General features: G+C 44.6%; 1 long non-coding RNA gene across 1 annotated transcript in view; it reads left to right on the forward strand.

Annotated features, from left to right (window-relative positions):
• The window catches only part of LOC137522402 (uncharacterized), a 250,600-nt gene extending 227,937 nt beyond the window's left edge, over positions 1–22,663 (forward strand). The window contains exon 3 of the long non-coding RNA XR_011022280.1: positions 22,543–22,663. This is a non-coding gene — a long non-coding RNA (uncharacterized lncRNA). The remainder of the gene's footprint in view (positions 1–22,542) is intronic.
• The last annotated feature ends 1,041 nt before the right edge of the window (positions 22,664–23,704 follow it).

The following is a 23,704-nucleotide window of genomic DNA, read 5'->3' on the forward strand; positions in this document are numbered from 1 at the left end:
GACTGTATCAAAAAATGTATTACATCTTTCCGCACGTGTCGGACGTTTTAGGGTTCTGCGCAGCCACATCAGACCCGCTCTCTGAATCGGCCACACTCGGGAGTTGACGTTCGGCGCGGCTTTCATCTGCTCACACCCCAGAATGTCAACACAAGAGAACGAAATCAGGAAAACTTCACATAGATCCGCCGCATGCTCCTGCCAAGCAGACATAACGAATCGCTGCTCCATCTGTCATGTGTTGTGCCGGGGCGCTATATACGTTGCAGAGCCCTGGAAAACCCTGAGAGGATTCTGGCTTCGACTTCATGATAATTACATTTACCAAGCAACAGTCGCCCCACCCCTCCTTCTTTTTATCCTTTGAAACAAAACAGGAAATTCTTGCCTATTGGCGAGCCTGAGTTCCAGTGCTATGAGGAGAGGTGCGCAGAAACAAGCGCTGATTAACCGAGAATCTGATATTTCAACAATTGCTCCTGATTCAATTTTCCTTCTTCGTTTAACCGATTCGGTGATGGAGTAGCATGGGAACCAGACTTCAGGTCTGGAAAACATTTGAGGAAATGATCGGTGACATCATCTCTACCTCCGGCAATACTGTTTTCATTTTTTTTTCTTTTTTTTACATTATTTCCATAGGGGGCTGTGAACTGTGTTATCCTTCTCAGTAGCATGTACATTGTGGTATCACAGCTCCCCACAGCTGTCTGTGAAATCCTCACTACTTCTCTAAATCCCAACGCAACAGGCCAAAGTAGTAAAGAGTTTTAGGGTAGCAGGAAGAAAGGGCGCCGGCTAAGGGAGGATGAAAGGGGCGCCGCCATAAACTTTAGTGCGATTAATACGGCAAAAAAAAAGCAGAAAAAGGCGCCGCGATAAATATTGTTAACAACATTAGAACATTACAGTTTTTGAAGTATGTTATCGTTTTAGAAGCTTGCAACATTATAGTTTTTGTCATATTATTTTGATTGTATGTACAGATTTATGTTATCAAAGATATTATCATTTCTATGTGTAAAAGGGTGTTTCTGCAGAGGGCGTGGCTAGGGTTGGGCACCACCAGGGGGAGTGGTTAGGGTTAGGCTCCACCTAGGCGGCGGTTAGTTTTAGGCAACACTGGGGATGGGGGGTGCTTTAGGGTTAGGCACCACCAGGGGAGTGATTAGTTTTAGGCACCACCATGGGAGGGTTCTGTGTGAGAGTAGGGTTGGGTTAGGCTGCATTGTTGAATTACGGAACGATTTTTAACGTTAATATCTTTTTCTTATTATTTCCCATCTGTTTTCACAACGATATTTATCGTTAACCAAGTCTGACAACGATGTTTATCGTTATCAGATTTCATTATGCACATGCGCCATTTCGTTATCCATCAGAGAAAAACAAATATAGCAGAGACTCGGTTATCTGGCATTGACTGGGGACAGACTGATGCTGTATAAGTGTGCTTTCTAGTTGATTGAGGCTTATTGTTAAAAATAAACCTAGCTAATACAGTACCCCACTCTATATACATAGCATTTCGCATTTCGCTTTCTGCACAGGTAAACTGAGAACCAATGTTACTCTATTGGCTAGTGCACACTTGAATGTGTTTTCCCCATGCAGATGAAAACTGATAGCAGTGCAGCACTGCACACATTTTCTCTATCAATTCCATTAGCTTCTGCGATGAAACGTGCATGTTTTCACACATACAGACACACATGGGGCTTGATTCACAAAGCGGTGCTAACAGTTAGCACCCTGGTGAAAAGCCCTTTATCATGCCTAAACTCAGTTTAGGCATGATAAGTTTAGGTGTGATAAGTTTAGGTTTGATAAGTTTAGGCATGATAAGTTTAGGTGTGATAAGTTTAGGCATGCTAAGTTTAAGCGCCAACTGCGTTAGCACCGCAGTGCACAGCTGATCAAAAGTTTTACGCTAGCAAAGACTGGTGCACTTTGTACAAAGTTTAATGGCGCTGCTTTGCGTGCGGGACTTTGCAAGCGATCTAAACTTATCTAAACTTAGCATGCCTAAACTTATCACACCTAAACTTATCACACCTAAACTTATCACGCCTAAACTGGCTTTTCACCAGCATGGTGCAATGGTTATCATGCCTAAAGTCTTTTAGGCATGCTAACTGGGTTAGCACCGCTTTGTGAATCGAGCCCATGGTGTGCAGAAAACGCATACAGAAAGCAGACAGCCCAGGAGATCAAGAACCAACCCCCCCCCCCCACACACACACACACACACACACAAACAGTGTCTCGAGCCCCCTCCTTTCCCCGTATCCCAGCATTTTCATTTTCTGCTTTCCAGGAAGGGTGTCCGGCTTATCAGATCTCAGCACAGAGGCATCACTAGCTGTGCTGCTGTTGCATGCAGCTCCCTCATTGCTGTCAGCTGATCAGTCGGCAGTGGCTGGAAGATGCATACTGTGCATTAGGCTGATATAATACAGCTGAGGCCCCCACCACAGCACATTGCTTTTATAATGACCAAATCCCCTTTCCCTCGCAACTACCACAAACAAGCCCCAGTCATCAGTCAAGGAATCCCCCCTCCCCGACCCACCACCAAAATGTAAAATTGCCTCTATATGCCTACCTCGACAGCAAAGCCTTTGGCCTCTGTGCACTCTTCTCCTCACAAGATGGAGGAGCGTTAGCCTCTGAAGACCCGCGGGACCTGGGGGAGGCGTGGCCACATGGTATGCACAGCATCATAGAGGAGGGGGAGGAGATGTTCACTATTCGCTCCTCTCCCCTTCAGCCACGCCTCTCCCCTTCAGCCGCGCCTCTCCCCTTCAGCCATGCGCTCAGTAGCTTTTTCTGACAGCGCGGCAGCATAAAATTTCACAGGCTGCAACACAGCAGCAGCTAAATTTGACAAGACGCGACCACGATCTATCAAACAGGCAGTTGCAATCTACCGGTAGATCACGATCGACCTATTGGGCACCCCCGATCTAGGGTGTTGACTGAGGGACAAATGAGAAGGAAAGAGGGACAAGGGGATTTGATTCCCAAATAGGGACTGTCCCTCCAAAAAAGGGATAGTCGGGAGCTATGTAGTTAGCAGCAACTCCACTAGATCACATTAGCAGCACCTACGCTAGAAAGGTATGGGTAACCGTATGCTGCTGCCTGCTACAAATCTGTGTGTCGTAGCCCCAACTCTAAAATCATTTTTTTTTCTGTGTCCTGACACATTAAAATCCAGTGACAATGCTCCTGTTTCTTATTCTTCCTTCGCCAAAGCCTCCTCCCAACATTTCTGTCATTTTTGATGGAACCCTTCTGTTGCGGGCACTGCTGCGTTGGCATGCGGTGGGCACAGACACAGCAGAGGCCCTGTTGAAGCTGTCTCCTGGTTCTCAGCTCCATAATAACAAGCATCAATATCTCCGGCCACTTACTAGGCGCACTGGGGGCTGCAGCTAAACTCGGGATAGCAGGGAGTAATCTACTCCTGTCTCTGAATAGGATTCCACGCGGGGAATTGCTCAGACGCCGCGTCCTCCGTGCCGCACAGTTGGGAATCGGTGACAAGGAATTATTTTGTGTGATTACCGAACCTCTCTGGGAAGAGAACGGACAAGAGAGGAAAGTGCAAGACTGGAGATGAAAGCTCGATCTTACAAGGAAGAAAAAAAGTACTGCTCAGTGTTCTATCAAAAAGAATATCTAACACGTCTTTTCAGGAACGGCTCGTTTTCTGAACGTGCGCTATCGTCGGGAAGAAGAGGAAGACTAAAAGGCTGTAATGTATCTTCGTTTTGGCTTGTTTCATAGTTAAAGTTTAACTCCAGGTGGTTGGCTAAATACGATCTATGGAAAATGTCTTTTATTCTACAAGATTTTTTTTTTGTAATTCTTTCCAACCAGTTCTGTAGTTCAGGCAGTCAAACTGTACAGCACAGTCAACTTAGATGGCTGTTTGACCTCCCTAGTTTCCACTTTTCAGTGGAACAACAGTAGCGGGCACAGCTCCTCCCTCTAGCTTTCTTATTGGACAGAGTACAAAACAGCTTAATGATGAGCTTTCATTCTGCCCCTCCCTCCAGTATTTAGACCTGCAGTGTTGACTACTTGCACTGTGCAGTGCAGTAAAGCTGTGTTGGCTCACAATGAACCCTTCCTCTTCTCAGCGTGAGCACAGAGAGTGCTGGATTATTACGCCTTGGTATAAGAAGAGGATTGGGCAATTAAGTTGGTGTTATTTAAAGAGGAACTTTAACCAGGAATTTAACTTCATCTCAATAAGTTGCAGATACTCCCTTCCATGTGGTAAATCTTTACCTTTTCCTTACTAGATCATCAGGGGGGCCTGTATGGTTGAAATTGTGGTGAAACCCCTCCCACAGTGTGATATCAGGACCATGGTCCTGACAGTTTGCTGTCTGTGGACCACGTTGCATTGTGGGAAATAACTGCTTTTTCTAACTGCCAAGCCAGCAGTATCTTCCTCTGTGCATAGAACTCTTAGTAACGAGCATTTGGTACAAATCACCTGGCAGGACTAAAGCTATCACCACCAGTGATAAATTTAAGAATGTAAATCAGGGAGAGAAAAGATTTTACAATGAGCAAACACTGGCTAAATAATCTATGAATTATTATTGTAAAAAATAAGCAATTGTATTAATTATGTCATTTTCACTACAGTTCCTCTTTAAGGCCCATTTGTAGTGTTGTTTCTTTCTAACTATCTCAACCATCTCATCTAACTAACCTGTGCAACTCAACCCTCCAATCCCCTCCTATGCTCACCACCAAGGGTCTTCAACTTCAGCATAACTTCCAACTTTTGGAGTCAGGAAAAAGAGATACAACCCTACCACATCTTTAGCATCATCCCAATGTTATATTTTACACATACACGTATAGTTCCGTGGTGTCTATTGCCTCCCCTCCCCCCCCCACTTCATAGAATTCTCTGTGTCTAGAGTCCCCCTATCCCCAATGGCTTCCCTGGTAGTCTAGTCTTGTGTTTCCTCCAACATATAGCTTCCCCCTAACCCCATATGCCTTCCCCGATGGCTTACTGCCCTCCTTAAGGTTAATTTTTATGACTGGCTTGGAGAACCTCTTTATTGAGGTGCTTGGATAGTATTGTTGCGGTAGCTACAGAAACAAGGTAATCATTGTCTCTTCAGGGAATTTTAGACTAGAATATGGAGATAATCTCACTGTGTAAGCAGCATGACAGCTTGGTGGTTAGCATTCACCTAGCAGCAACAAATGCGAGGAGGGGGCTGAAGGCAGAGGGGACGACTTCAATCCTCCCTCCCTCTCCCTGAGCCCCCCTTTTGTGTCCCCTTTACAGAGCACAAGCGCTGCAGTGCAGCTTCGGTGAGTCTCTGTCTGCCCCCCTCAGTACCAGCTGGCCAGAGGCCACTCTCTGCCTGCTCGATCTCTGCACGTCGCATAATCACAGGGCCTGCAGAACAGGAAGTAGTGTGCAACTGGCTGGTGCAGAGGAGGATGGACGGTCTCTGGGATCAGGTGAGATTCACACATGCCACACCACTGCACTCTACTCTGCAACACGGGGACACAGGAGGGGGGCCTATGGAGAGGGAGAATGAAGTTGGCCCCCCCTCCTCGCATTCCCAGACTCACCAACGCTTATAGGCTGGCTCAGTAAAAGGAGGCAGCCCAGGGCGAAAGAGGAACCATGCCTCCCAACACAGGGCAGTCCCGTCAAAATTGGGACAGTTGGGAGGCATGCCTTCAGGGTCACATGACCTCACCATCTGGCTGGACTGCCATAGAACCAAAGCACTCAGAACTGCTCTGGTTCTGATTGGTGCTCTCTCCAAAAATCCCTCCTCCAAGCACTAATATTCTGCTTCCACGTTGTCCCTCCCCTCTGCTGCAATATTGTGCCCCCACTCAAGTGTTCAATATTATTGATGAGCCAAACTTTCGCGTTTTCGTGATTACGAGACAAATGCAATTGCAACCTGAAATCATAATTCTTAATTATCAGAAAATTCATAATTTCAAGTCCTAATTTTGCGTTAGCGCGTAATTTTCTGTTTCATTTGTAATTTAGCACAATTACGACAAATTTAGGAAACTACACAAAACTTTCATCCTGGAAAATCCTAGTAATTACAAAAATGATTGTAATTACAATTTTTCCGTTAACCAGTGATTTTTTGAGCATTCATTTCCACAATTTCACGACGTGGGTACAGGTGTGCGACTACTCGAATTACATTTTGCGACATGCAGTGACAACAACCGTCACGTCGGATCGAATCTTTAAAGTCCCTGACCACTACTGTGCAAAGTACTGTTATCGCTTGAACTCTCACTCGCTCCCGTCTTGTGCCATCATGTGTCGACTCGTCGCCACTCGCCAGTGTCAGACTGGGAGGTGGAAGAAAAACAGGAAATCCACTACTGGCCACGCAGCAGAAGCCCTCTGTTATTACTCCCAATAGAAACCTGCAGCTAGTCTTCACTGTGAGCAGCAACACCTGATTACTGCTGCTTGGCAAGCAAGTGGATTTCCTCAGCTTTTCCTGCTCCAAGTCCGACACTAGCTGCCTGTCGCATGCCATCGCCGCTGGCAGGAAGACGGACTGGGGAATGCTCCTCGTCAAGGGACATCGCTGGGATCCATCTTCGCCCGTTACTTGTGAGGTGAGTTTTTCATTGTGATTTGATAAGTAAAGTATTCCAGAAGAATAAGAAACAAAAAACTTTTGCAATAAATCTGAATGTTAAATGTAAAATCAAATTCCCTCTCTTCTAATCTCCTTATACAACAAAACTTTAATAGGGATTTTTTTTGTCCGCTTTTAAACCTCCACACAGGGCCATGTTCTCCTTTAAGCAAGGAATAAGTCAGCCAAGGGGGCACTTTGCATGCGACAACTAGAAGCATTGGCTGTTTATTTCCCTACAGATAGCCGGTGCGACTCACAGAGAACTGCGAGCAGGATTTATGGCGCTGCTGATTGGGGGTGAAGGAGCCTTCTTACCGAACTATCTGTGGATATTAAAAATTGCCGACTTCCAGAGAGCTAAGAAGTTTAAATACTAAAGTGCTGTATCCGCTGGGGTTAATAAAAAGTGGAGAGGAAGATGGATGCGCCGGCCGCGCCGCCATGAATAGAGCGCTGGAAATGGGATAGCAGAAACAATTCCTCACTGTCCACTCTGCAGCGGAAAATCGCCCTTATTGAGTCCGGACATTAAAGTGAGACTCCAGAGACTTTTAGGGGGGTAAATAATGTGACCTGTATAATTGCAGGGCAAGGTTTCCTGTAATTTAGGGCAGTTAAAATACTGTTCCGGTTCCAGTGTACAGTAGCCAGGCATGTATGCATTTTCAGCCCACTGTCAGGTAAACCTGTTATGGTTAAAGGTAGGTACTGAACTGGGAGGGAGGTGTCAAGTTACAGATGTCAAGTAAATGTGAGCCTAGCCTTAGTTCATCACTATGGACCTTGTGGACCAGAGCAATTTTCACATTTCAACACTTCATTTGCCAATAACTTTATCACTACTTATCACATCAAAATGATCCATAGCTTGTTTTTTTCACCACCAATTAGGCTTTCTTTGGGTGGTACAAAATTTCCTAAAAATGATTTTATTCTAAATGCATTTTAAGTGGAACAATAAAAAAAAAATATTTCTCAGATTTCAGCCATTATAGTTTTAAAATAATACATGTTGCTGTAATTAAAACCCACATATTTTATTTCCTCATTTGTCCCGGTTATTACACCATTTAAATTATGTCTCTATCAGTTTTGTATCCCTCACAAATAACAAGCCCTTATTTGTAAAAATAACATTAATATACCCTCATGACATACATATGAAAAAAAGTTGAGTCCCTAAGGTAACTATTTATGTTTTTTTTTTCAAAATGCCACTTTTATTTATTTTTCAATTTTTTTTTTATAGAAGTGTGTGATTTTGGTAACTATGGGATGGGAGGTAAGGCGTTAATGAATGGGGTATTTAATGTATTTGTATTTATCATGTACAGTATGTAGGTGTATTTATACTATCTGGCCACTAGATGTCCCTCCACTTTATTCCTCCTGTGTACTGTGAACAGCGGTGGCAGCACCGGGTCAAACCTGCACTCCCCTTATTGGTGTTTCATGGGGATTCAGGGGTCCCGGTCAGTGGCAGAGCTCAGGGCCCCTGCCATGTGCTTGTGTTTTTGTTTGTACTGTGAACAGTACACAGAGGAAGTAATGCGTGTATGCTTTTACTTTCACTTTTGTCAATGACCACCGGCATCTAATTGATGCCAGTGATCAATAATCCCAGGCACTTTGATTGGTGAATGGGAACTGTGTTCGGTGAATGGGAACAGGCAACGATGAGACGAGCGTGTGCAGCAGGCGATCTGGGCGAGATACCTGTATCTACGTCCCTGGGACTTAAGATAAAGTCCTGAGGGGCATAGATATACTGCCCCTGGGACGATAACTAGTTAAGACACAGACCATAAACAAGCATGCAGATTGGGTGCTCTGACTGAAGTCTGTCTGGATTAGCTGCATGCTTGTTTCAGGTGTGTGATTCAGACACTACTGCAGCCAAAGAGATCAGAAGGACAGCCAGGCAACTGGTATTATTTAAAAGGAAATAAATACAGTATGGCCATATTTCTCTAACTTCAGATTCGGTTTAACCTCCTTGGCGGTAATCCCGAGCTAGGGTTGGGGCGAAAAAAACGCAGCTAAGAGTGGTAATCCCGACCTCCGCTCGGGGGAGTCGCCGGAGGCTGTGTGCAGAGTATAGCGCGCAGTGGGCTTTTCTACATACCTCCTGGGGGATCCCGACGTTGGCCGCCATTCTTCTTCCTCTCCTCCGGGGCTCTGCTTCCTGCTGGTGAGATCACCGGCTGTCGTCATGACGTCAGCTGGCAATTTCATTTTAGAGTTGCAGCACCACCCGGAGGATGAAGGCCTAACTGCAGGGCTGGAGCCAGGGAGGTGAGAGATTGCTGGGCTGCTGCAGATCTCCCTGTCAGCATGATTTTTTCCAGGTTTTAGGGTCTGAAAGGTTACAAAAAAATTGCACCGCTTTTAGACCCTAAAATACGGAAAGAATCATAACGTCAAGGGGGTTAAAGAGAACCTGAAGATAGAATTTTTTTTTTCACTTACCTGGGGCTTCTGCCAGCCCCCTGCAGCTGCCCTGTGCCCACATCGGTCCTCAACAATCTTCCGGTCCCCGCTGCAGCGCAGTTTCAGTTTCGCCGACTTGTAAGTTGATGGCCACTGCACTCCCAGCGCTGGTAGAAAATTGAGAAAATCTCCACTGTGCCTGCGCAGGATGCTCTCAGCTATGGGAGTGTAAATGAGGATGTGCACGGCCAGGGCCATGCAGGCGCAGTGTACGACAACTCAACAAAGTGAAACTGATCGCCGGCGGGGGACCGGAGGGTCGTTGAGGACCGACGCGGGTGCAGGGCGCCTGTAGGGGGGGCTGGCAGAAGCCCCAGGTAAGTGAAACTCTTTTTTTTCTATCTTCAGGTTCCCTTTAACCACTTCCATACCAGCAGTCTCTGCCCCCTTTAGGATCAGAGACTGCTGGTACGGTAAAAAGCCGCTTCCCGACGGATCGGCGCACATACCCACCGCTGTCGCCGGTCAAGACGCTGCCAAATCACCACAGGCTCTTCTCTCTGCCGTCTCTATGACAACAGAGTGCTGACGGCCGGTCAGGAGCCGCTTTCATTAACTCCTCACGCTGTCTATCAATGGGATCCAATGTCATTGGCTCTCCGTTATCACGTGGTCAGGAGCCAATGAAAGCGGCTCCTGACCTGCTTACAGAGCTCTGCTGTCTTATAGACGGCAGAGCGAGTGAATTGTGGCGGGTGCAGAGCGGGAAGATCGTGGTAACAGCGGAGACGCGCGATTCAGTGCGATGTTGAATCTACGTCCAGTCAGGGCCTCAGCACCACCTGCTGGACATAGATTCGTACTGTGTCGGTCCTCATTTAGTTAAAGGGACACTTAAGTCAAACAAAAAAAATGAGTTTTACTCACCTAGGGCTTCCAATAGCCCCCTGCAGCTGTCTGGTGCCCTCGCCGTCTCCCTCCGATCCTCCGGGCCCCGCCGGCAGCCACTTCCTGTTTCGGTGACAGGAGCTGACAGGCTGGGGACGCAAGTGATTCTTCGCGTTCCCGGACACATTAGCGCCATCTATGCTGCTATATGGTATATGATATATGCTATAGCAGCATAGATGGCGCTATTGTGGCCAGGAACGCGAAGAATCACTCGCGTCCCCAGCCTGTCAGCTCCTGTCACCGAAACAGGAAGTGGCTGCCGGCAGGGCCAGGAGGATTGGAGGGAGATGGCGAGGGCACCGGACAGCTGCAGCAGGCGATTGGAAGCCCCAGGTGAGTAAAACTCATTTTTTTTGTTTGACTTAAGTGTCCCTTTAAGCAATAAGTGACTGGAAATGCCTGAGTTGCACTTTTCTCTTCAGTCTACCAGGTTTTTGTAATGAATGTCGTGGCAAATCCTCGATAACGATACGCTGAGGGGACCTGATGACTGGCATGGAGAAGGACTTGCTTCACTCGTACACAGCTGTACATTTCCGCAAGAATATGACATCTGTGGACACTTTGAAAATGAAACACGAGGATTAATAGAATTAGGCTGTTTTGGTGACATTGATGTTACATCTGGCTCTCCTGCAGCTCTAAGAATCCAATTCCATCAATTTAAATCATTTGGTTTTTTTTCCTTTAGGGTGATTTAGACGGGTTCAATACAGCTGATTTTAATTTATGCAAATAGGCCCTTTTTTCAGAGTAAAAAAGAATAATAAAAATCTGCGTTCTGTTTCCTGACGGGGACAATCGTGGTGATTTGTGAAATCGGCTTTGCTTTCTGGGAAATGCTAATGTCTGCCCGCTGACTGGTTCTGTCTGACTGACAATTATCTCCTGCCCCTTGCTAAAAAGAGAAATGGCTAATGACGGAATCGATCCCCGCGCTGCCTTTCATATCTTGTGATAAACTTTGTCAGTTCTCCGTTAGATCACAGTTCGGCACAGGTCAGCGCTGTCAGACAGATTATGGGTTCATTTGTAATGTGGAGTAAGACAAATAGCCGTATGTGTCTGAGGATTATGTCATTTTTTTCTACTTTTTTGTAGTAGCTATTATTATTATTTATGATCTCCTAAGGAGCACATTTTCTGTAACGCACAGGATATTGCACTTTTTCATAAAGTATTAGCTGCCTGGTCCCTCTTTTATGATTGAGAGGGTGGAAGACACTGGCGGGGCAGCCATTTTGAAAATGTAAAGTGCACCTTCCTCAAACCTGGAAAATCACTTAAAGGACACCCGAAGCGAAAATAAACAAATGAAATAAACAATTGTATCCATCTTCCTTCTCCTAAAAATGACTTTTTAAGATATTCCACAGTTTTATTTTATGTTTAAATCTACTTTTTAAGTTTTAACTGTTTTATTGTTTTTGCTCAATGACACATTCATTGAAGTATGCCAGAGCTAAAAATCTATGAACTATTGGCCCTTTTTATCTCTTTCCTGCTCTCAGAAGCCATTTTCTGCTAGGAAAGTGTTTTATAGTTGGAATTTCAGTGAATCAGTGAAGGTCACACTGTAGTCACTTAGTCAGGACTGAGTCAGCCACTTACATACCTGATATTTAACTCTTAGGCGGAGAAAGAAAAAAAAGGAACACATCATAGTTATTAGTGTGCTTGGCACTGTATATACCCATGTCTATCTCATCATGTCACATGTCACTTCGGGTATCCTTTAAAGGACAACTGTAGTGAGAGGGTGTGGTACCAATGAAGTCTATGGACCTTCCAAAGGAGACAAAAATAGATAGAGGGTGCAAAATGCTAGTAATCCTAATCCTAACTGTATTAAGATATGTTTGTTATTTGATCTGAGGAAGCAGACTGAGATCCACAAAACGCATTATCAATGAAGTGCCTGGTTTCTATTACAGATTGTATTCATTTGTTTGGGCTACCCCCTTCTGTTAGAGGCAAGCCTATTTATTTATGCTTTAACCAGCTGACATTATTACTTCCGCACATCCCATCTTGGAGCGCCTCCCCCAGCCCGGTAATAACTGTAGTGAGAAGAATATAGAGGCTGCCATATAAGCTTTCCTGTATTTACTCACGATGAAGACAGCTGGGAGTTTGTGAATGATCTGTACTCCAAACAGAGTATAGCTGCCATGCATGCAAAGAAACACAGTTTGAGTTTCCGTTAAATTTGGAAATTCTTAATGGGAACATAAGGTGAGAGGTATATGGAGGCTGCCATATTTATTGCCTCCTAAACAATACTAGTTGCCTGGCAGCCCTGCTGATCTTTATGGCTGCAGAAGTGTCTGAAACTAGCATGCAGCTACTCTTGTCAGATCTGACAATAATGTCAGAAACACCTGATCTGCTGCATATGCTTGTTCAGGGTCTATGGCTAAATGTATTAGAGGCAGAGGATCAGCACGACCGCCAGGCAACTGGTATTGCTTAAAAGGAAATACATATGATAGCCTCCATATCTTTCTTGCTTTATGGGTCCTTTAAAAGGAATCTGAGCTGTGAGACCTATGGAAGCTGCCATATTTTTTTTTAAATAATACCCGTTGCCTGGCAGTGCTGCTGATCTTTTTTGGTCAGTAGGGTCTAAAAAAAATTACACACCTGAGAAAAGCATGCAGATAATAGTCAGATTTGTCATAGACATCTGGGGCTTGATTCACAAACACGTGATAACTGTTACCACGCTGTGAAACGTGCTTTATTCGCATTATCGCACGAACACGAATTTTTGCGCACAATAACCGTTTTTCATGCGAAAACGTGCTAAAAGCACTTTTTCACAGACGTGACAACAGTTATCATGGCATTGTGAATCAAGCCCCTTATCTGCATGCATGTTCAGGGGCTATGGCTTAAAGTATTAGAGGCAGAGGATCAGCAGGACAGCCAGGCAATGTTCATTATTTAAAAGGAAATAAACATGTCAGCCTCCTTTTCCCTCTCACCCTGGGTTCCTTTTGAAGCACAAGTACACCCAAAAACTGAATAAGTTAAATTCTAATAGCAACTAGGTAAAATAAACCCTACGGTCAACAGTAATCGTGACACCTTGAGTTACTGTGGCCAGATTGCTGTTTTAGAACATGCAACGTATGGGGATCGGGTTAGTAATTTGAAGCACTTTAGGGAAAAAAAGTGAAAGCGGACCAAAACTCTTGCACAGCACACAATGTAAAGTCTTTAATCCACATACAATTGATGAAGAAATTTACTGCTATATGTTCTGTGTTTGTTTCGCCAGATCAAAGTGTTTAATTAGTTATTATTATTTATTGTATTTATAAAGTGCTAACATATTATGCAGCGTTGGACAATAAATATATACAATGATTCTAGAATGACAGATGTAACAAGGTTATACAACATAGAACAAAGTTATACAAGGCAAATGGTACAAGATGCATGATCATACGATTATGGGCTGGTTAGGTAGGCCCAGTAATACCAGTACAGGCTGTCATTGAAAAGGTGCACACGATCATGTAGACTACACTAGGGAAGGGAGGACCCTGCCAGAGGCTTACAATCTAAGGTGGGGGAGTTCTTATCAGAAACTGTGAATAGACTGCAGGAGACATCTGCCAAGGCAGTAAACACTGAGGCTTAAAGTGGACCCAAATTAAAAATACAAGATTTCAGAAATAAAATCTATTTTCTAAATTATAATAATAAATAGCAGCCATTTTTCAGCTGCATGATGACAAATCTACAATATTTGACATTTATTGGAGGAACCCATCCCTTTCTTTCAAACTGCCGGGAAAAATCCGTCAAACTGGTGGAGTAGGTGGTGTCCGGCAATGGAGAAATTGCTAATGGCTGCCCCCAGTATAACCCTAGTTATGAAAAGAGAAGGGTGAAAAGCATGCACTGAAATGCTCATAGGTTTGAAGGAGTGTTTATTTATCATTGTATGTGTTAGAGTGGTGCAACTAAATATTTTTAATTAAAAAAAAATGTTTGGTTTGGGTCCGCTTTAACCCTTGCAGTGCTCCTAGCAAGACTAAAACCAAGTTGAATCTTCAGATTTTTTAGGATTTTCATACATTCTAATGAATGTTTTTCCCCCCATTAAGGTTATCAAGCTGTGGCTATCTTTTTTGAGGAGAGAGGAAGTTCTTAGTTTAGTCCCACTTTAACCAGCTGAGCGGTCTGGGCGAGCTCAGCTCGTCCATCACCGCCGGAGGCTGCCGCTCAGGCCCTGCTGGGCCGATTTTCATCAAATAAAAAGCAGCACACGCAGCCGGCACTTTGCCAGCCGCGTGTGCTGCCTGATCGCCGCCGCAGCGCGGTGATCCGCCGCGTACAGCGGCGATCCGCCGCGTGCAGCGGCGAAAGAGGGTCCCCCCAGCCACCTGAGCCCAGCGTAGCCGGAACAAAAAGTTCCGGCCAGCGCTAAGGGCTGGATCGTAGGCGGCTGACGTCAGGACGTCGGCTGACGTCCATGACGTCACTCCGCTCGTCGCCATGGCGACGAGGTAAGCGAAACACGGAAGGCTGCTCATTGCGGCCTTCCGTGTTACTTCTGGCCGCCGGAGGCGATCAGAAGAACGCATCCGGAGCGCCCTCTAGTGGGCTTTCATGCAGCCAACTTTCAGTTGGCTGGATGAAATAGTTTTTTTTTTATTGAAAAAAAAACCCTCCCGCAGCCGCCCTGGCGATCTTAATAGAACGCCAGGGTGGTTAAAGCAGCAGGGTCAACCATACTATGCAGGGAAAAAAACACATATATAAGCAGAAACGACTTGTTTTACTTACATAACACATGTATTGTACTGTCCACATTTTGATTTCTGTGAACTTTATATAGTAAATAAAGATAATTCTGTTCCTGGCATTTGCCCTCTTGATTCCCTCTAAATGAAGCCAATCCTGATGTCATTTCCTCTGTTACTTCTTGTTCTCCTAGAAATCTGCACTATCATAGCTAGCTTGCTTTGTAAGCATGTGAGCACAGCTAGATCAGATTTTAGCATCTTCACACCGAACTGCCCCCAGCCAATCAGAGAGAAGCAGGAATGTGGGAGGGGAGATGACAAGCTTCCTTCTTATCAGCAATGTACTAGAATAGAGCCAGGCTGACAGATAAGATTATTTACAGGAGAAACATTTCTGATTAGATTTGAGTGCTTGCAATGCAGGGTGAGGTTCCAGGCTGCATAATGAACACAGAGCGGTGGGTAAATGGAATTTGATTTTGTGTCTGACGATCCCACTTTAACCAGTACTTCGGTGCTAAAGTAGAGTTCTTCTTTTCTTTTTTTTCTCTTTTTTCTCCAGTAGCGCAACAATCCTTGTAAGAAATATTTTTTTTTCATGTGAACCTCCTTAAAGATCGGAGGCCTTATTAATGTTACAACATGTTTTATTATATTAGGTTAATGCCCAGCTTAGATTTACTGGTCCATTAATGAACTCAAATTCACAGCGTGAAAGTGAGTCTTAATCATTTATTTAACAGCAAAACTCTAAACATTATGAAAACACTTTTCCCCGGGTGCTAGTTATTTATTTCAGCAGAAAATGGCAGCCTCCCCTCAGACCTCACTTCAGTGTACTCACTGTCCAGATGTGCTGCTTGCTGCAGGAATTTTCCAAAAACACTAAATAAGAAGCAGGTCACCGAAATCCCGGGCCAGTCTGCATCCCAGCCAATTATATTTTGAAAGCTTTATCTCAAAGTCCATCAACTGCATGTGCACATAAGGGGTTGCTTCAAGGTATTGTTGGAGACAGGGGCGTAACCATAGACCCTGCAAGGGATGCAACTGCAAAGCCACAGGGGGGACCTGTCCTGAGAGACTTACAACTAAGGGCAAGAAGAGAAACGGCTTTCTGCTCTCTGCACAATTCGTTTAATGACTACATCTGCTCAGCCACTGATAACGAATCATGCAAAGTTTTGCAGACAAAGATTTGTAGACAGTCTCTATTCAGTGTGCAGCATGATCTTGTGTACAGCGCCCAGCCCCCAACCTCTATACCCCTCCCCAAGTGCTGTGTACTGTAGTGGTGTTGGAGGAGTCTGCAGAGCCAGTTCTGCTCCATCAGAGATGGACAGAGTGAGTGTAATAAGCTGAGGCTGGGAGTACACTCATTTATCGGTTTTCTGTATGCGTTTTCTGCACACCATGTGTGTCTGTATGTGTGAAAACATGCACGTTTTAACACAGAAGCTAATGTAATATATAGAGAAAATGTGTGCAGTGCTTCACTGCTGTCTGGTTTTATCTGCATGGGGAAAACACATTCAAGTGTGCACTAGCCAATTGAATAACATTGGTTCTCCGTTTACCTGTACAGAAAGCCTGAGGCGAGTATTGTCGGGAGGAGGCCCCATCCAAAATTTTCCAGGGGTCCCAGTGATTTCTAGCTATGCCCCTGGTTGGGGGTCCCGCACAATTTGCAGGTATGTCCCTGGGGAGCAAGAAGCCACTGCTGCTTGTCCAGTGAGGGAGAGGTTCCCAGCAACATGCTTGAGCTGCAATTTTATTATTTTACATTGCAAAGACGAGCGGTTTTCCATTATAATTTGACATGCGTTTCTATTATCATTGTATTATTATGAAACACAGTGGGCCTGGAACCCACTACTAATCGAAAATTGCCAGTGTTTTTCATTAGCAATTTATAAGCAATTTCATGGGCGTTTTGCAGCGCTTTTGGGAGCGATTTTAATAAGTGTAAGCTTTTTGCCAGCGATTTGCGATTAGCGATTTTAATTCTGATGGATCCTTTCAATGTATCATAATTTTCTTTATTAGGGCCCGTTTCCACTATAGCGTTGCGGAATCGCGGGCGAATCACCGCAGGCAAATCGCATGCGGGTGCGATTCCGCGTGCGTTTTTTGCCGCGATTTCGCATGCGATTTCGCATAGGTAAAGCTGTATGCGAATTTAACCATGTCACTGCCTGTGTAAATTAACATTAATATTACATAAAAGAACATGCACACCAGACAAAAGATGCTTTTAAATGCAATGCTTATTATTGAAATAGAAAACTTGTACATAAACCCCGATAAACGGGCAGGATACAAACATATACATATTAGCACAATTTTAACTGAACAATGAACAATGACACAATGTTACAATATCCTGACAAACACAGAGATGGAGGAAAGTCAGAATTTACCCAACAGCAGCGCTGTTTCGAGGCAATTTGAGCCTCTTGATCACGGGCAATAAAAGTCCAAACAGGCAAACAGCAGATAGGCAACAGATGCGATCATGCAGGGCGGCGTCCTCTTCATGCTGTGTCCAAACTCAGTTTAAATACATGTCATCTAACAGCTCATTGGCCCAAAGCACCGGGGCCGGCCCAAGTGACGCATGCGTACACGCGGCAAATTGCCGCTATACGCATTGACGTCACATCCGCTTCCGCCATGTTCCGTAATGCAAAAGTCATTGCGTACAAACGTACGCATGTGATGCGGAAAAATCAATGCGTCCATGCGGACTTTATGCCATATGGAATTTAGACTCTGCATATATGAACGGAGCAAAGCGGAGCGTTACCCTGGCTACAGAAAACCGCTTCCTGGTGCATTTTAACGGTGCTTTTCCGGGCAGAATCTACAAGAAAACACAGACAAACATATTTAGAACAAGACACTATATATAAATTTTTAAATAGCAACAATGCCATTAAAATATTAAAACTATCCTTCTTGACAGTAACCAACAGTCTACAAAACTGACAGGTCTACCTCCTCATTAAGACCAAATGGAGCTTTAGTCCTTAATTTATAAATCCAAAAAAGTTCTCTACTTTTCAATTTCTGCTCCATATCACCACCTCTCCATGGTTTTTTAACTACCTCCACTACCCTAAAGCGTAACTGTGATATACAGTGACCAGCAGTGTAGAAATGGCGCGCCAACGGAGAATCTGCGTCACCGCAGCGAATATTGCTGCGGTGTTCACAGATACGTGTGCGAATGTCCCTGCCGGTTTGCCCAACATAGAGCATCCCACATGGACATATGATAATATACACAACCCCTATAGAGGAACAGTTAGCAAACTCATCAAGATATATGCGAGAGCCAGTTCTAGGATGCGAGAAATACGGTCCTCTCGCAACATAACCACACTGTACACAGTGGCCACATGGATACATCCCTTTCAAGGCTGGTAACCCTGAGAGCCAATTACCTGTATTTCTCTTTTCAGACACTGGCATATTCCTGGCATGAACAAGAGTATCACGCACACTTCTTGATCGCTTGAATGCACACATAGGGGGCTCTTTAAACACCGGGGCCAATCTCTGGTCACTGCTGATGACCGACCAGTGTTTACGCACAATTTCAAAAGCCTGTTTCGAGAGAGGAGAATAAGTCAGAATCAGCGGTATTCTTTTCGACAGTTCTTTAGGTTTATATTGCAACAGAGATGACCTGCTCTTACCGGCAGCCCTGGACAAAGCATCAGATAGTATTTCCTCACTGTAACCTCTTTGTCTAAAATCAGTGTACATCCTGCCCGCCTCTTTAAAAAAAGCCTCATCAGTAGACGCAATACGGCGAATTCTTAGGAATTGGCTAAATGGGAGACTTTTCTTAAGACTCAACGGGTGGTGACTACGGGCATCCAAATAAGTATTTTTGTCAGTTGGCTTCTTATAGGGCACAGTTTGTAACATGCCCCTTTCCAGGATGACACTGACATCCAGGAAATGAACTTCCCGAGAATCAAATTCCAACATGAACTTGATAGAGGGTATACAGTTGTCCAGGACCACCTTAAAGGACTCCAGGGCATCTACAGGGCCATCCCAGATGAAGAAGATGTCATCTATGTACCTCAGCCAGCATAAAACATGGCCGAGGTACATAGAATTGGAATACACATATTCCCTCTCGAAAGCATCCATCACCAAATTTGCATATGTGGGGGCTACATTGCTCCCCATTGCAGTACCTTGTAATTGCTTATAGAAGGAACCCTCAAAATTAAAGTAATTTTCAGTGAGCACAATTTCCAAGAGCGCCATCAAAAAATTCTTTAAATCCTCACTCATGTCGATAGAGTTCAGTACTTCCCGTATCACCTGTAGACCCCAATGATGTGGAATGGATGTGTACAGACTGCACACATCCATAGTACATAATACACAATTGGGAGGAAAACTCCCAAAGTTAGTCAATTTGGACAAAAACTGTGTAGTATCCATCAAATAAGAGCGCATATTCGCCACACTGGGTCGCAACATTTGATCCAAAAAAATTGCTAGCGGCTGAAAAACTGAGTTTGTCCCGGCCACTATGGGTCTTCCAGGTGGATTAACAAGGGTCTTATGTATTTTGGGTAAAACATAAAATAGTGGCGTCAAAGGAAAATCGGTAATCAAAAAGTCGAAGGTTCTCTTGTCTATTGTGCCCACCTCACACGGTCACAATAGACAAGAGAACCTTCGACTTTTTGATTACCGACTTTTGGATCAAATGTTGTGACCCAGTGTGGCGAATATGCGCTCTTATTTGATGGATACTACACAGTTTTTGTCCAAATTGACTAACTTTGGGAGTTTTCCTCCCAATTGTGTATTATGTACTATGGATGTGTGCAGTCTGTACACATCCATTCCACATCATTGGGGTCTACAGGTGATACGGGAAGTACTGAACTCTATCGACATGAGTGAGGATTTAAAGAATTTTTTGATGGCGCTCTTGGAAATTGTGCTCACTGAAAATTACTTTAATTTTGAGGGTTCCTTCTATAAGCAATTACAAGGTACTGCAATGGGGAGCAATGTAGCCCCCACATATGCAAATTTGGTGATGGATGCTTTCGAGAGGGAATATGTGTATTCCAATTCTATGTACCTCGGCCATGTTTTATGCTGGCTGAGGTACATAGATGACATCTTCTTCATCTGGGATGGCCCTGTAGATGCCCTGGAGTCCTTTAAGGTGGTCCTGGACAACTGTGTACCCTCTATCAAGTTCACGTTGGAATTTGATTCTCGGGAAGTTCATTTCCTGGATGTCAGTGTCATCCTGGAAAGGGGCATGTTACAAACTGTGCCCTATAAGAAGCCAACTGACAAAAATACTTATTTGGATGCCCGTAGTCACCACCCGTTGAGTCTTAAGAAAAGTCTCCCATTTAGCCAATTCCTGAGAATTCGCCGTATTGCGTCTACTGATGAGGCTTTTTTTAAAGAGGCGGGCAGGATGTACACTGATTTTAGACAAAGAGGTTACAGTGAGGAAATACTATCTGATGCTTTGTCCAGGGCTGCCGGTAAGAGCAGGTCATCTCTGTTGCAATATAAACCTAAAGAACTGTCGAAAAGAATACCGCTGATTCTGACTTATTCTCCTCTCTCGAAACAGGCTTTTGAAATTGTGCGTAAACACTGGTCGGTCATCAGCAGTGACCAGAGATTGGCCCTGGTGTTTAAAGAGCCCCCTATGTGTGCATTCAAGCGATCAAGAAGTGTGCGTGATACTCTTGTTCATGCCAGGAATATGCCAGTGTCTGAAAAGAGAAATACAGGTAATTGGCTCTCAGGGTTACCAGCCTTGAAAGGGATGTATCCATGTGGCCACTGTGTACAGTGTGGTTATGTTGCGAGAGGACCGTATTTCTCGCATCCTAGAACTGGCTCTCGCATATATCTTGATGAGTTTGCTAACTGTTCCTCTATAGGGGTTGTGTATATTATCATATGTCCATGTGGGATGCTCTATGTTGGGCAAACCGGCAGGGACATTCGCACACGTATCTGTGAACACCGCAGCAATATTCGCTGCGGTGACGCAGATTCTCCGTTGGCGCGCCATTTCTACACTGCTGGTCACTGTATATCACAGTTACGCTTTAGGGTAGTGGAGGTAGTTAAAAAACCATGGAGAGGTGGTGATATGGAGCAGAAATTGAAAAGTAGAGAACTTTTTTGGATTTATAAATTAAGGACTAAAGCTCCATTTGGTCTTAATGAGGAGGTAGACCTGTCAGTTTTGTAGACTGTTGGTTACTGTCAAGAAGGATAGTTTTAATATTTTAATGGCATTGTTGCTATTTAAAAATTTTATATATAGTGTCTTGTTCTAAATATGTTTGTCTGTGTTTTCTTGTAGATTCTGCCCGGAAAAGCACCGTTAAAATGCACCAGGAAGCGGTTTTCTGTAGCCAGGGTAACGCTCCGCTTTGCTCCGTTCATATATGCAGAGTCTAAATTCCATATGGCATAAAGTCCGCATGGACGCATTGATTTTTCCGCATCACATGCGTACGTTTGCACGCAATGACTTTTGCATTACGGAACATGGCGGAAGCGGATGTGACGTCAATGCGTATAGCGGCAATTTGCCGCGTGTACGCATGCGTCACTTGGGCCAGCCCCGGTGCTTTGGGCCAATGAGCTGTTAGATGACATGTATTTAAACTGAGTTTGGACACAGCATGAAGAGGACGCCGCCCTGCATGATCGCATCTGTTGCCTATCTGCTGTTTGCCTGTTTGGACTTTTATTGCCCGTGATCAAGAGGCTCAAATTGCCTCGAAACAGCGCTGCTGTTGGGTAAATTCTGACTTTCCTCCATCTCTGTGTTTGTCAGGATATTGTAACATTGTGTCATTGTTCATTGTTCAGTTAAAATTGTGCTAATATGTATATGTTTGTATCCTGCCCGTTTATCGGGGTTTATGTACAAGTTTTCTATTTCAATAATAAGCGTTGCATTTAAAAGCATCTTTTGTCTGGTGTGCATGTTCTTTTATGTAATATTCATGTATTTTTTTAACATTGCACCCTGCGTGATTATACATTGGTCTATATAGTTTGATGGTCTATTTATATGGGTGTGCAGACCCTAATGTACATATAAATTAACATTAATACCTATGCGAAATCGCATGCGAAATCGCGGCAAAAAACGCATGGGGAAAACGGATGCGATTTCCCTATTAAATACATTGCGTGCGATTCGCCTGCATTCCACACGCAGGCGAATTCTGAGGGCCCTACCCTGCAGATTTTTTCTGCACAGAAAAACGTGCGGGGAAACGCACAAGTGGAAACAGTCCCATCCACTTGTACTGACTGTGCGAATCCGCATGCGGGCAACGCATGCGGATTCGCGATAGTGGAAACGGGCCCTTACAGTTTGCAGTAATTTAAAATTGCTCTCAAAAACGAAACCAAATCGGCAATCTTAGGCCTTAATATCCCTACAAATCTAAAGGACCAAATCCCTCATAGGTTCCCCTTTCCCTGGTCAAACAAAAGCATATCCTATTTACGAGTAGCCGCCCCATCATCAATAAAAGATATATTTTCAGCTAACTTTGCAGATCTGCTCTCCAAAATTAAATCCGACCTAACACATTTAGCAAAATTCAAATTTTCAATCTCAGGGAAAATTGCTGCTTACAAAATGACCGTTTTCCCAAAGATTTTATGCTATGTTATTTCAGAACCCTCCATACCCCTGATGACAGCAGGAGGCCGAAACCGGTCGGGTTGAGAGCGGGCAACACGCGCACCCTGAACTTTGGAAACGGTTCTGCGTACCACCCGGGTGAGAAGCGGTTTTAGCCAGTGGGTCCTATTGGAATTAGGACCCACAGAAGTGAGTGTACTATTACTTCCTTGTATATGTACTGTGCTTTACATTAAAGTTGGATCAAGATTGCTTGAAACTGAGGGAGTGCCCCGTTTTCTCTGCTTTCTTCTCGTTGTGAGTGACGTACTGCAGGAAAGGAAGGAGGGGACATCCTAGTACCAATATGGTATCTTGGAACTTCAGCGCAGCAGTCTTGAGCTATTGGATTTGTTGAGACTTTGGGATAAGGTCTAACTGCAGCAGCTGTCAAGTTCAAGATATTGGAGAGTCACCTATTTCTCGTTGTTTACTATTTCATCCATTAACATTAGCTGAGCATTTAGGGAAATCGCACGCGTTTTGAATCGCTCCCTAAATGCTCAAAAAAAATCGCTGTAGTGGGCTCCAGGCAAGACACACATGCGCCATGTGATATACTGTACAACGTAATACAGTACTCTCTAGAACTGGGGTGACAGTGGAGAACAATGGGAGTTGCACCAGGGGGACAGGTGAGAATTTACATAGCATGAGTGGGGGGTGGGGGGGGGCAGTTTACACTTGGCAGGAAGTGGCCTGGCACAATCCCTTGTCTTGCTCCTGCGGCTGGGAGCATTCTGTGCTTGCGCAGTGCTACTACACAAGCGCAGAACGCTCCCAGGGACAGGAGCGCAATGTAGGAGTGTGCCTGGCCGGAGCAATGAAGCATGACTCGGCCAGGATTTTGGGCTGAATTGCAAGTGACAGGAGCCACCTGGGGAGACACTGAGGGACAAGTTGCCTCAAGGGGGCTTAAAGAGACTCTGTAACAAAATTTTCAGCCTTATTTCTTCTATCCTATAAGTTCCTATACCTGTTCTAACGTGCTCTGGCTTACTGCAGCCTTTTCTAGTTGCACTGTCTCTGTAATATATCTAATCTCCTTTTCTTTGTCAAGCCTTGTCAAGCCAGGGAGGAATGCACTGCCTCTCCTGTGATAGGGAGAAGTTATGCACACCCCCTCCACGCCCCCTACAGGCTCTGTGTGTGTGCTG

The sequence above is a fragment of the Hyperolius riggenbachi genome, chromosome 6 (assembly GCF_040937935.1).
Source record: "Hyperolius riggenbachi isolate aHypRig1 chromosome 6, aHypRig1.pri, whole genome shotgun sequence".
Lineage (NCBI taxonomy): Eukaryota > Metazoa > Chordata > Amphibia > Anura > Hyperoliidae > Hyperolius > Hyperolius riggenbachi.